We start from the raw sequence: 14034 nt of genomic DNA on the forward strand, positions 1-14034 counted from the left end.
TTTCAATGTGGATTGACCTTTCTCCTCTCCTGCTCTTAGCAAGCTCTCCTACTCAGCCTTCAGTCTTCAACTGAAAATCCCTGTCTAAGAGCTGAGCTCATCCTGCCCACTCTGTGCTTTCTTCTTGCCACGTGTAAACCTTTATTATGACAGTTCACTGAATGGTGACTATTCATTTACATGTCTGAGTCTCCCAGTAGATGGGATTGCTCTAGGGTTGGGATGTCTCCCTGTTGAGGACTGGGAGCCTAAGCATTATCTCCTATTCTTATTATTATTTTTTTTTTTTGCGGTACGCGGGCCTCTCACTGTTGTGGCCTCTCCCGTTGCGGAGCACAGGCTCCGGACGCGCAGGCTCAGCGGCCATGGCTCACGGGCCCAGCCACTCCGTGGCATGTGGGATCTTCCCGGACCGGGGCACGAACCCGTGTCCCCTGCATCGGCAGGCGGACTCTCAACCACTGCGCCACCAGGGAAGCCCCTATCTCCTATTCTAACTGTTCTACCATTTGTGTTAACAGTAATCGTGCTAGTGGCATTTCTTCAGCACTGACTCTGCGTCAAGCATGTTAAATGCTTTACATATGCCATCTCATTCCATCCTCCAAACAGTTCCATAGGGGCATTTGTTATTCTTGTTTTAGAGATGGGAAAATCTAGGCTGGACATGAGAGGTACTAGTTAAGAGGCTACAGTGGACCCTTCACTCAAGTCTAAGTATCAGGACTGGGCTCACCCTACGTGCAAAATTTAAAAATGGGGGTCGGAGTGTGGGGGAGGATGAGCACAGGGTGGAGATTGGTGTTCAGCCTTCCTCTCTATGGAAAGAAGCATCTCAGGATTTGTACCCGTGGAAAGGAATTCTACTGGAAGAGAAACCGAAGAGAGACTCCAAGAAGCAGGAAAATCCCCTTTCGTGCTCAAGCAGTTGTGTTGAAACGTTCTGCATCTTGTTCTTGGACACCTTCAAAGTTTATGGTCGGGTCGTCTGGTGGCTAAAAGTAGTATGTAGTTCTCTGGCTAAAGGTAGTGTAAAAGGCTCTTATGTTTGAAAATCCTGCTTAATGTGGGAGTAAACATCAATAAGGCTTCGGAATGTACTTCTCTAAATTCAGCACCTCCTCAGCAGATTATCCAGAAAATAGAGGTCATTTGGTCCATGCCCTGCCCTTAGGCAACTATTATATCCCCAACTAATAAGTATTCGTGCCACTTAAAGAAAATTTTACACACACACACTTCAAAAACAAGCTCATGGCACCTTTATTTTAGTTGTCTTGTTTACTTTTAAGGCTTAACATGATAATTTTAGAAACTTGCGTAAGCTAATTTTAATTTTTAAAAGACCATGGGTGAACAACTGTTACATAGTGCGCCAAGTTGCTCATTTCTGAACAATAGATCAAAGAACTCTCGCAAGGAGCTTCAAGATGGCGGAAGAGTAAGACGCGGAGATCACCTGCCTCCCCACAAATACATCAGAAATACATCTACATGTGGAACAGCTCCTACAGAACACCTACTGAACGCTGGCAGAAGACCTCAGACCCCCCAACAGGCAAGAAACTCCCCACGTACCAGGGTAGGGCAAAAGAAAAAAGAAGAAACAGAGACGAAAGAATAGGGACGGGACCCGCACCAGAGGGAGGGAGCTGTGAAGGAGGAAAGGTTTCCACACACTAGGAAGCCCCTTTGCGGGCGGAGACTGCGGGTGGCAGAAGGGGAAGCTTCGGAGCCACGGAGGAGAGCGCAGCAGCAGGGGTGCGGAGGGCAAAGAGGAGAGATTCCCTCACAGAGGATGGGGGCCAACCGGCACTCACCAGCCCGAGAGGCTTGTCTGCTCCCCCGCCGGGGCGGGCGGGGCTGCGAGCTGAGGCTTGGGTTTTGGTAGGAGCGCAGGGAGAGGACTGGGGTTGGCGGCGTGAACACAGCCTGCAGGGGGTTAGTGCGCCATGGCTGGCCGGGAGGGAGTCCAGGAAAAAGTCTGGAGCTGCTGAAGAGGCAAGAGACTTTTTCTTGCCTCTGTGTTTCCTGCCGCGCGAGGAGAGGGGATTCAGAGCGCCGCTTAAAGGAGCTCCAGAGACGGGCGCGAGCCGCGGCTAACTGCGCGGACCCCAGAGACGGGCATGAGACGCTAAGGCTGCTGCTGCCGCCACCAAGAAGCCTCTGTGCGAGCACAGGTCACTCTCCACACCCCCCTTCCGGGGAGCCTGTGCAGCCCGCCAGTGCCAGGGCCCCAGGATCCAGGGACAACTTCCCCGGGAGAACGCACGGCGTGCCTCAGGCTGGTGCAACGTCACACCGGCCTCTGCCGCCGCAGGCTCGCCCCGCACTCCGTGCCCCTCCCTCCCCCCGGCCTGAGTGAGACAGAGCCCCCAAATCAGCGGCTCCTTTAACCCTGTCCTGTCTGAGCGAAGAACAGACGCCCTCAGGCGACCTACACGCAGAAGCGGGGCCAGATCCAAAGCTGAACCCCAGGAGCTGTGTGAACAAAGAAGAGAAAGGGAAGTATCTCCCAGCAGCCTCAGGAGCAGCGGATTAAAGCTCCACAATTAACTTGATGTACCCTGCATCTGTGGAATCCATGAATAGACAACGAATCATCCCAAATTGAGGAGGTGGACTTTGGGAGCAACGATATATATATATTTTTTTTCCTTTTTTCTCTTTTCGTGAGTGTGTATGTGTATCCTTCTGTGTGTGATTTTGTCTGTATAGCTTTGCTTTTACCATTTGTCCTAGGTTCTGTCCTTTTTTTTCTTTTTTACTTATTAAAATTTTTTTCTTAATAATTATTTTTTACTTTAATAAATTTATTTTATTTTATTTTTACTTTATTTTATCTTCTTCTTTTTTTCTCTCTTTCTTTTCCCCCTTTTATTCTGAGCTGTGTGGATGACAGGATTTTGGTGCTCCAGCCAGGTGTCAGGGCTGTGCCTCTGAGGTGGGAGAGCCAAGTTCAGGACACTGGTCCACAAGAGACCTCCCAGCTCCACGTTATATCAAACGGCAAAAATCTCCCAGAGATCTCCATCTCAACGCCAAAACTCAGCTCCACGCAACAGCCAGCAAGCTACAGTGCTGGACACCTTATGCCAAACAACTAGCAGGACAGGAACACAACCCCATCCATCAGCAGAGAGGCTGCCTAAAATCATAATAAGGCCACAGACACCCCAAAACACACCACCAGACGTGGACCTGCCCACCAGAAAGACAAGATCCAGCCTCATCCACCAGAGCACAAGCACTAGTCCCCTCCATCAGGAAGCCTGCACAACCCACTAAACCAACCTTAGCCACAGGGGACAGACACCAAAAACAATGGGAATTATGAACCTGCAGTCTGCAAAAAGGAGACCCCAAACACAGTAATTTAAGCAAAATGAGAAGATAGAGAAACACACAGCAGATGAAGGAGCAAGGTAAAAAACTCACCAGACGAAACAAATGAAGAGGAAATAGGCAGTCTACCTGCAAAAGAATTCAGAGTAATGATAGTAAAGATGATCCAAAATCTTGGAAATAGAATGGAGAAAATACAAGAAACATTTAACAAGGACCTAGAAGAACCAAAGAGCAAACAAACAGTGATGAACAACACAGTAAATGAAATTAAAAATTCTCTAGAAGGGATCAACAGCAGAATAACTGAGGCAGAAGAACGGATAAGTGACCTGGAAGATAAAATAGTGGAAATAACTACTGTAGAGCAGAATAAAGAAAAAAGAATGAAAAGAATTGAGGGCAGTCTCAGAGACCTCTGGGACAATGTTAAATGCACCAGCATTCGAATTATAGGGGTCCCGGACGAAGAAGAGAAAAAGAAAGGGACTGAGAAAATATTTGAAGAGATTATAGTTGAAAACTTCTCTAATATGGGAAAGGAAATAGTTAATCAAGTCCAGGAAGCACAGAGAGTCCCATACAGGATAAATCCAAGGAGAAACACACCAAGACACGTATTAAACTATCAAAAATTAAATACAGGGGGGCTTCCCTGGTGGCGCAGTGGTTGAGAGTCCGCCTGCTGATGCAGGGGACACGGGTTCATGCCCCCGTCCCAGAGGATCCCACATGCCGCGGAGTGGCTGAGCCCGTGAGCCATGGCCACTGAGCCTGCGCGTCCGGAACGGGAGAGGTCACAACAGTGAGAAGCCCGCATACTGCAAAAAAAAAAAAAAAAAATTTCAGGGACTTCCCTGGTGGCACAGTGGTTGGGAATCCACCTGTAAACGCAGGGGACACGGGTTCGATCCCTGGTCCGGGAAGATCCCACATGCCGCAGAGCAACTAAGCCTGTGAGCCACAACTGCTGAGCCAGCGCTCTGGAGCCTGCGAGCCACAACTACTGAGCCCGCATGCCTAGAGCCCATGCTCCGCAACAGAAGAAGCCACCACAATGAGAAACCCGCGCACCGCAGCGAAGAGTCGTCCCTGCTCGCCACAACTAGAGAAAGCCCTCGCACAGCAATGAAGACCCAACTCAGCCATAAATAAATAAACAAGCACTCTTACTTAAAAAAAAAATTAAATACAAAGAAAAAATATTAAAAGCAGCAAGGGAAAAACAACAAATAACACAAAAGTGAATCTCCATAAGGTTAACAGCTGATCTTTCAGCAGAAACTCTGCAAGCCGAAGGGAGTGGCCGGACATATTAAAAGTTATGAAGAAGAAAAACCTACAACCAAGATTACTCTACCCAGCAAGGATCTCATTCAGATTTGATAGAGAAATTAAAGCCTTTACAGACAAGCAAAAGCTAAGAGAATTCAGCCTCACCAAACCAGCTCTACAACAAGTGCTAAAGGAACTTCTCTAGGCAGGAAACACAAGAGAAGGAAAAGACCTACAATAACAAACCCAAAACAATTAAGAAAATTGTAATAGGAACATACATGTCGATAATTACCTTAAATGTAAATGGATTAAATGCTCCAACCAAAAGACACAGAGTGGCTGAATGGATACAAAAACAAGACCCATATATATGCTGTCTACAAGAGACCCACTTCAGACCTAGAGACACATACAGACTGAAAGTGAGGGGATGGAAAAAGATATTCCATGCAAATGGAAATCAAAAGAAAGCTGGAGTAGCAGTTCTCATATCAGACAAAATAGACTTTAAAACAAAGACTATTAGAAGAGACAAAGAAGGACACTGCATAATGATCAAGGGATCAATCCCGGGAGAAGATATAATAATTGTAAATATTTATGCACCCAACGTAGGAGCACTTCAATACATAAGGCAAATACTAACAGCCATAAAAGGGGAAATCGACAGGGACGCAATCATAGTAGGGGACTTTAACACCCCACTTTCACCAATGGACAGATCATCCAAAATGAAAATAAATAAGGAAACACAAGCTTTAAATGACACATTAAACAAGATGGACTTGATTGATATTTATAGGACATTCCATCCAAAAACAACAGAATACGCATTTTTCTCAAATGCTCATGGAACATTCTCCAGGACAGATCTTATCTTGGGTCACAAATCAAGCCTTGGTAAATTTAAGAAAACTGAAATCGTATCAAGTATCTTCTCTGACCACAACGCTATGAGCCTAGATATCAAATACAGGGGAAAATCTGTAAAAAATACAAACACATGGAGGCTAAACAACACACTACTTAATAACCAAGAGATCACTGAAGAAATCAAAGAGGAAATCAAAAAATACCTAGAAACAAATGACAGTGAAACACGATGACCCAAAACCTATAGGATACGGCAAAAGCAGTTTGAAGAGGGAAGTTTATAGCAATACAATCCTACCTTAAGAAACAAGAAACATCTCAAATAAACAACCTAACCGTACACCTAAAGCTATTAGAGAAAGAAGAACAAAAAAACCCCCAAACTTAGCAGAAGGAAAGAAATCATAAAGATCAGATCAGAAATAAATGAAAAAGAAATGAAGGAAACGATAGCAAAGATCAATAAAACTAAAAACTGGTTCTTTGAGAAGATAAACAAAATTGATAAACCATTAACTAGACCCATCAAGAAAAAAAGGGAGAAGACTCAAATCAGCAGAATTAGAAATGAAAAAGGAGAAGTAACAACTGACTGCAGAAATGCAAAGGATCATGAGAGATTACTGCAAGCAACTCTATGCCAGTAAGATGGACAACCTGGAACAAATGGACAAATTCTTAGAAATGCACAACCTTCCAAGACTGAACCAGGAAGAAATAGAAAATATGAACAGACCAATCACAAGCACTGAAACTGAAACCGTGATTAAAATTTTTCCAACAAACAAAACCGCAGGACCAGATGGCTTAACAGGCAAATTCTATCAAACATTTAGAGAAGAGCTAGCACCTATCCTTCTCAAACTCTTCCAAAATATAGCAGAGGGAGGAACACTCCCAAACGCATTCTACGAGGCCACCATCACCCTGATAGCAAAACCAGACAAAGGTGCCTCAATAAAAGAAAACTACAGGCCAATATCACCGATGAACGTAGATGCAAAAATCCTCAACAAAATACTAGCAAAGAGAATCCAGCAGCACATTAAAAGGATCATACACCATGATCAAGTGGGGTTTATCCCAGGGATGCAAGGATTCTTCAATATATGCAAATCAATCTATGTGATACACCATCTTAACAAATTAAAGGAGAAAAACAATATGATCATTTATAGATGCAGAAAAAGCTTTTGACAAAATTCAACACCCATTTATAATAAAACCCCCCTGAAAATAGGCATAGAGGGACCTTACCTCAACATAATAAAGGCCGTATATGACAAACCCACAGCCAACATCGTCCTCCATGTTGAAAAACTGAAACCATTTCCACTAAGATCAGGAACAAGACAAGGTTGCCCATTCTCACCACTATTATTCAACATAGTTTTGGAAGTTTTAGCCACAGCAATCAGAGAAGAAAGAGAAATAAAAGGAATCCAAATCGGAAAAGAAGAAGTAAAGCTGTCACTGTTTGCAGATGACATGATACTATACATAGAGAATCCTAAAGATGATACAAGAAAACTAGAAGAGCTGATCAATGAATTTGGTAAAGTAACAGGATACAAAATTAATGCACAGAAATCTAGCATTCCTATACACTAATGATAAAAAATCTGAAAGTGAAATTAAGAAAACTCTCCCATTTACCATTGCAACCAAAAGAATAAAATATCTAGGAATAAACCTACCTAAGGAGACAAAAGACCTGTATGCAGAAAATTATAAGATACTGATGAAAGAAATTAATGATGATACAAAGAGATGGAGAGATATACCATGTTCTTGGACTGGAAGAATCAACATTGTGAAAAGGACTATACTACCCAAAGCAATCTACAGATTCAGTGGAATCCGTATTAAACTACCACTGGCATTTTTCACAGAACTAGAACAAAAAATTGCACAATTTGTATGGAAACACAAAAGACCCCGAATAGCCAAAGCAATCTTGAGAAAGAAAAATGGAGCTGGAAGAATCAGGCTCCCTGACTTCAGACTATACTACAAAGCTACAGTAATCAAGACAGTATGGTACTGGCACAAAAACAGAAATATAGATCAATGGAACAGGATAGAAAGCCCAGAGAGAAACCCACGCATGTATGGTCACATTATCTTTGATAAAGCAGGCAAGAATATACAGTGGAGAAAAGATAGCCTCTTCAATAAGTGGTACTGGGAAGACTGGACAGCTACATGTAAAAGAATGAAATTAGAACACTCCCTAACACCATACACAAAAATAAACTGAAAGTGGATTAAAGACCTAAATGTAAGGCCAGACACTATCAAACTCTTAGAGAAAAACATAGGCAGAACACTCTATGACATAAATCACAGCAAGGTCCTTTTTGAGCCACCTCCTAGAGAAATGGAAATAAAAACAAAAATAAACAAATGGGACCTAATGAAACTTAAAAGCTTTTGCACAGCAAAGGAAACCAAAAAGACGAAAAGACAACCCTCAGAATGGGAGAAAATATTTGCAAATGAAGCAACTGACAAAGGATTAATCTCCAAAATTTACAAGCAGCTCATGCAGCTCAATATCAAAAAAACAAACAACCCAATCCAAAAATGGGCAGAAGACCTAAATAGACATTTCTCCAAAGATATATAGATTGCCAACAAACACATGAAAGGATGCTCAACATCACTAATCATTAGGGAAATGCAAATCAAAACTACAATGAGGTATCACCTCACACGAGTCAGAATGGCCATCATCAAAAAATCTACAAACAGTAAATGCTGGAGAGGGTGTGGAGAAAAGGGAACCCTCTTGCACTGTTGGTGGGAATGTCACTTGATACAGCCACTATGGAGAACAGTATGGAGGTTCCTTATAAAACTCTAAATAGAACTACCATACGACCCAGCAATCCCACTACTGGGCATATACCCTGAGAAAACCATAATTCAAAATGATACATGCACCCCAGTGTTCATTGCAGCTCTATTTACAATAGCCAGGACATGGAAACAACCTAAGTATCCATTGACAGATGAATGAATAAAGAAGATGTGGCACGTAAATACAATGGAATATTACTCAGCTATAAAAAGAAATGAAATTGAGTTATTTGTAGTGAGGTGGATGGATCTAGAGTCTGTCATACAGAGTGAAGTAAGTCAGAGAAAAACAAATACCGTATGCTAACACATATATATGGAATCTAAAAAAAAAAAAATGGTTATGAAGAACCTAGGGGCAAGTCGAGAATAAAGATGCAGACCTACTAGAGAATGGACTTGAGGTTACAGGGAAGGGGAATGGTAAGCTGGGACAAAGTGAGAGAGCTGTGTGGACATATATAGACTACCAAACGTAAAATAGATAGCTAGTGGGAAGCAGCCGCATAGCACAGAGAATTCAGCTCGGTGCTTTGTGACCACCTAGAGGGGTGGGATAGGGAGGGTCGAAGGGAGGGAGACGCAAGGGGGAAGCAATACGGGGACATATGTATATGTATAATTGATTCACTTTGTTATAAAGCAGAAACTAACACACCATTGTAAAGCAATTATACTCCAATAAAGATGTTAAAAAAAACCCAAAAAACTCTCTCCCTTGGCCCACACCACTGGGTATTTTGATACCTAATAGGATGTTACTGACAACTTAGAACTAGAGTTTCTTGGACAATGAAATAGACAACTAAAGTAAATCTTGGGCAAAGTATATGGAGGGTATATTTCAAAGTATGTGGAGGGTATATTTAAACATTCAGGAGGATTTCTATGGGAATCTTCCCACTACTATCTCCTGTTCTCCTGGAAATTCACTGTCTTCTTTTGCAATATTCGTTCATGCCAATGGCCCCCTTGCCACAGTTACTTGGTTCTGGAAGTGGACTCCTCACCCAAGTGGAACCAATCACATCTCCCAGCCTGCCCCGGCCATTAGTGATTGGTCCAGAAATGGATGCAACTAAACCAATGAACCCCTTCACAGGGACCTGTGGACTGTAGGCCAACAGAGCTGTCTTGTAGCGGTAGAAAGATGTCTGCAGCCATGTTCATTTCTTCAGTGTAGGGGAAAGAAGATACAAGAGTGAAGCTAACATACATACAAAGATAAACAGAATATACTGAGATCCTCAGGGTGTTCAAGACACTGAATCTACTTCTTCCTGATCGTCAACTGTGTAACTGTTTTTCCTTCAGTTTAGTTGGATTCCAAGAAAAGGAAATTCTACTTCTGCTTAAACCAGCCTGGCTAATACTGAGGAAGAGTGAGAAGTATCTTATCTACTAAAAATTAAATATCAAGTTTTCAGATACAGTCTAGTTCCTGAAAAGATATTGAAACAAAGCACCCATGCTTATCTTCTTTTAGCATGCCCTGATTTTTCTATTTGTAGCATCACAGTGAATTTTATTGAGGGTGTGCAATTCAACCCATATGGCTAAACGTCAGCTCCTGTAAATATCATAACCAGAAATTCCTGGAGATAGATGTCATCCATCATACATAATTCACTGTGTTCTCTGAATTATAAGATGGGTAGAGTGTCTTCATTGCAAATTAGAAGCACCAACTCAAGGAAGCTTTTAAGAGAGGGGATTGATTCTAGGGAGCAAGGAATGTCTCACAGAGCCCATGGGCAAGGTACAGCCAAGACCTAGGAAGGGAGTGGAGCCAGGGGCCACCAAGTGGTCAGGACTTTCTCCCTTCCCTTGAGCCTGTGTGTCCCATTCATTATTCCTTCTTTCTCTGCAGACCATCTTTCTTTGCTTCTCAGATGGGAAACATGGCAGTTCCACAGTTCTCCGTGTTTCCAGGATGGCCAAATAGAAAACCATTTAGCCAGTCAACCTCTGTCTCAAATCTTTCTCCCAATCTCCTCTTTCCGCTTTTCTCATTACCCCCTCACATTCACAATTTCAAGAGTCAGTCTTCTGACTGGCCCCGCTTAGTTCAAGGGCCAACCCCTAGAGCAGTCGACCAGTCCACCGTGGAAAGGGGGTGAGGTCTCAGTGAACACATGGATGCTAGAGATACATCACTGAGGGAGAGGGTTGTACCGACAAGGTAGGGCTCTGGGTGGGGTGCTCATTATGAATTGGGAGCCCCTCGAAGTTGTGTGCAAAATAACTGTTGCTTATGCGGTGTTTACCATGTGCCCAACTCTCTTCTAAGCATTTTACATTTGAGAACCTACCTAATCCTCCAACAACTTTATGAGAAGGGTGCTCCCAGTATCCCCATGTCATAGAGGCGGCTGAAGCACAGACATTAGAGGCCTTGGCCAAGCTCATTCACTGACCAGAACCTTCTCTCTTAACCACTATGCACACTACCATTACAAAATGCCTTCCCAAACATAGAGCCTCATTTTCCCATGGCCCCAGTCCAAAGATCCAACATGCCCTTCACCCAGGACTTCACCTTTCTGCATCCTGACCTCTCTCTCTGCTGATCAGTCCTTTATTAATTTGCCCTGGCTATGCAATTCACGTGAACTCTCATTTAGACCTGTGACAAATGATCCTGCAAGTTAACGATGATTCTCCGCAGTTCAGGCACATCAAAGAGTTTAAGTGACGTATCAAAGTTGACACAGCTAGTAAGTAGAAAGCCGAGTGCTTTAATTCCAAGTTTCACGTTCTTTCTTTTGAGTAGTCAGATGACAGGCAGTTACACCAGGACAAGACTGCCCCCAGCTCCTCCCTCCCTGACGGTTGCCCCTCCAGGAAACTGCTTTCTCTCTTGCACGAAAATTTGCTGTGCCTTCCCTTCAGTTTATCCAGAAGCCCAAAGGAAGCGAAAGCAGCAGGCAGAATGGCTCCTGGAATTCTGAATCCCTTCCACTTTGATTTCCTTGGCATCTGGGAAAGAGGTGGTGGGGACCTAGGTGGTTCCGCCAGCAGCATTCTTATCCTCACGTGCTTACAGAAGGCAAATGTTTGTCTTTTCTTCCTGGGAGAGAAGGGAGGCAAGTGCAAGGTGGCTTTCCTCTACCCGCAACCCTACCCTGTAATCTATCAGTTCAGTCACACCAACATCCAACGAACGAATCATCAGAGACGGCTGTGTGAGCCCTCACTGTGAACATCAGATACGCTGCCTTAAAAGATCCATGAAGAGATCTGAATGCATTTTTTAAATGTGGTAGAAAAGACTTCTTAATCCCTGCTCAAACATTTTCCCAAATCCTCTCATGTTGACGTTAAAGAGTCCCCAAATTTCACCCAGGAATTAAGCCTAAGCTATTTAAATTGTGTGATTAGAAGTTGACATTGGAGTTTAAACAGGCAGCTTGTGGCATTAGTGCTGCTGTGATATTTGCCAGTTCTTTTTGGCCACGTTTTGGGTAAAATTCCAAAATTCTTGAGCTGATTATATAAGACAAATACTACAGCTTTTAAAATAGAGGTAGAGGTCTGGGAGTGAAACACCATTGTTTTTTCAAGCTGTCATTTCAGTGGGGAGTTGCCATTTAAACCGCATTCTCTGCAGAAGCAAAATGACCATCTCATACCACGGTCCCATTGCAGGTATTAACGATGTGCCTAGGTGAGAAGTGACATCCACATATTTCCCTGATGGAAAAGTTCTGCTCCATACATTGCCAACAATCAGATAAAAGTGGAATCCTCTCCTACCAGAGAATGATAGCACCCCCAGCTTACAAATGAACGTTGTTGTACCTGGCATCTACCCTGTGTCCAAGCACATGGTAGAAATTTAGTTCAATTTTTGGCCTGCAAGAATGTGTGTAGGGAGCATCTCCCTGACTCTGGCCTTTGTAAGGCAGCTAAGAACCCAGAGGAATCTGAGTTCAAAGAAAAATCTAAATGCCAAGGGCGTTCATTCAAGGAAAAGGAAGTCCACCTAAATCAAAGAAGATGAGGAAGTAAAACTAAGCCACTTAAGGACAGCTTTGAGTAAAAGGACCAATCCAGGAAACTACTAATATAATACCTGTGCCCAAAATGCCTTCTAACGTCTGTGAGGCTGCTTTTGAAATGTGTTTATAGTGGGGCTGCCATTGAAAACCCCTTTAGAAAGTCAGCCTAGATTGACAGAATGCTATTCCTTCTCAAGGCTTAAGTACTCAGAGTAGAAAAATGGCCTTGTTTTCCCTTGCAGACTTCAGTGGGGTTTTTTTAAATTCATTATTTATTTATTTTATATATATATATATATATTTTTTTTTTTTTTTTTTTTGTCTTCATTGCTGTGCGCGGGCTTTCTCTAGTTGAGGCGAGCAGGGGCTACTCTTTGTTGCGGTGCGTGGGCTTCTCACTGCGGTGGCTTCTCTTTTTGCGGAGCACGGGCTCTAGGCGCGCGGGCTTCTGTAGTTGTGGCTCTCGGGCTCTAGAGCACAGGCTCAGTAGTTGTGGCGCACGGGCTTAGTTGCTCCACAGTATGAGGGATCTTCCTGGACCAGGGATTGAACCCATGTCCCGTGCATTGGCAGATGGATTCTTAAGCCCTGCACCACCAGGGAAGTCCCCAGACTTCAGTTTTATAAGCATCTTTTTATGATGTCATTAGGAACTGTCCAGGTTCTGGGAGGAGTGGTCATTCTTTGGATTTTTCCAATATTCTCCTGCAGAAAGTTTGGTGGATGCCAGCTCTGGGCCAGAGTTGTGGTATCTGTAATCACTGGGTCTTCTTCCAAAATTTCAAGACTGTGGAGTTAAAAGGCCTTGAGCGAGTCCCAAAGACGGGTGTGATGAAGGGACTGCACTTGATAGTAAGGCTGATTGGCAGGAGAGAACCCACTTCACAGACACAATGGTTTTTCTCTCCATCTCCATGGCAACTGCAGGGCCAGCAGCTGCCAGTAAAATCAAAGGTACACTTACCCAGCTCCTCCAATATCCCATATAGTTAGAAGGTTTGGGCCCCAGTACCAGGAGGAAAGAGATAGATCAGTGTCCCAGCCTTCAGGCTGTTAGTATGTAACCTGTGCTGCTTGGCAGCCTTTAACATCAATTAACTTACCTCATTCTTCTCTTCACTCGTTAGAATGACCATGTTCAAAAGAAGAGGGGGAAGTATTTTGTGATCACGTTCAGTTATATAGACCTTCTTGGATTCATGGTTGCCTATTACATATTTCTCAGAAAAGAGCAAATAAAAGTGGCCCTGTCTCAGCCAACTCAACCCGGTGTCAAACGCTTCCTCATCCATCAGACTGTCAGCCTAAGGGTCACCTCCTCCGGAAGGCTACCCCTGATTCTCTCAGGAAGAGATCACTTCTCATCTACTTCCATCAACCATCTACCTTGAAGATCTTTAAAGATCTTTCCTTAAAGATCTTTCCTTAAAGATCTTTCCTTAAAGATCTTTAAAGATCTTTTAAAGATCTTTCCTTAAAGATCTTTCCTTAAAGATCTTTCTCTCTGCTAGCTGTAAAGCTCCAGGACAGTTCGCATCCTTTCATCATGATCTCCCCACGCCTAACACTGTGCCAGGCAGAGTTTGGGTGGCAGTAAATATTTTCTAAGTGATGATGGCCCAGCAGCCCAGGGCCTTTGTCATAAAGGATACCCACGTTTTTGAGGCTCACATTT

The 14034-nt window shown here is 43.5% G+C and overlaps 1 protein-coding gene across 16 annotated transcripts in view; it reads left to right on the forward strand.

Annotated features, from left to right (window-relative positions):
- CADPS (calcium dependent secretion activator) overlaps positions 1–14034 on the forward strand; it is a 479657-nt gene that overhangs the window by 212992 nt on the left and 252631 nt on the right. The window lies entirely within an intron of this gene.

Source organism: Lagenorhynchus albirostris, chromosome 10, assembly GCF_949774975.1.
Source record: "Lagenorhynchus albirostris chromosome 10, mLagAlb1.1, whole genome shotgun sequence".
Lineage (NCBI taxonomy): Eukaryota > Metazoa > Chordata > Mammalia > Artiodactyla > Delphinidae > Lagenorhynchus > Lagenorhynchus albirostris.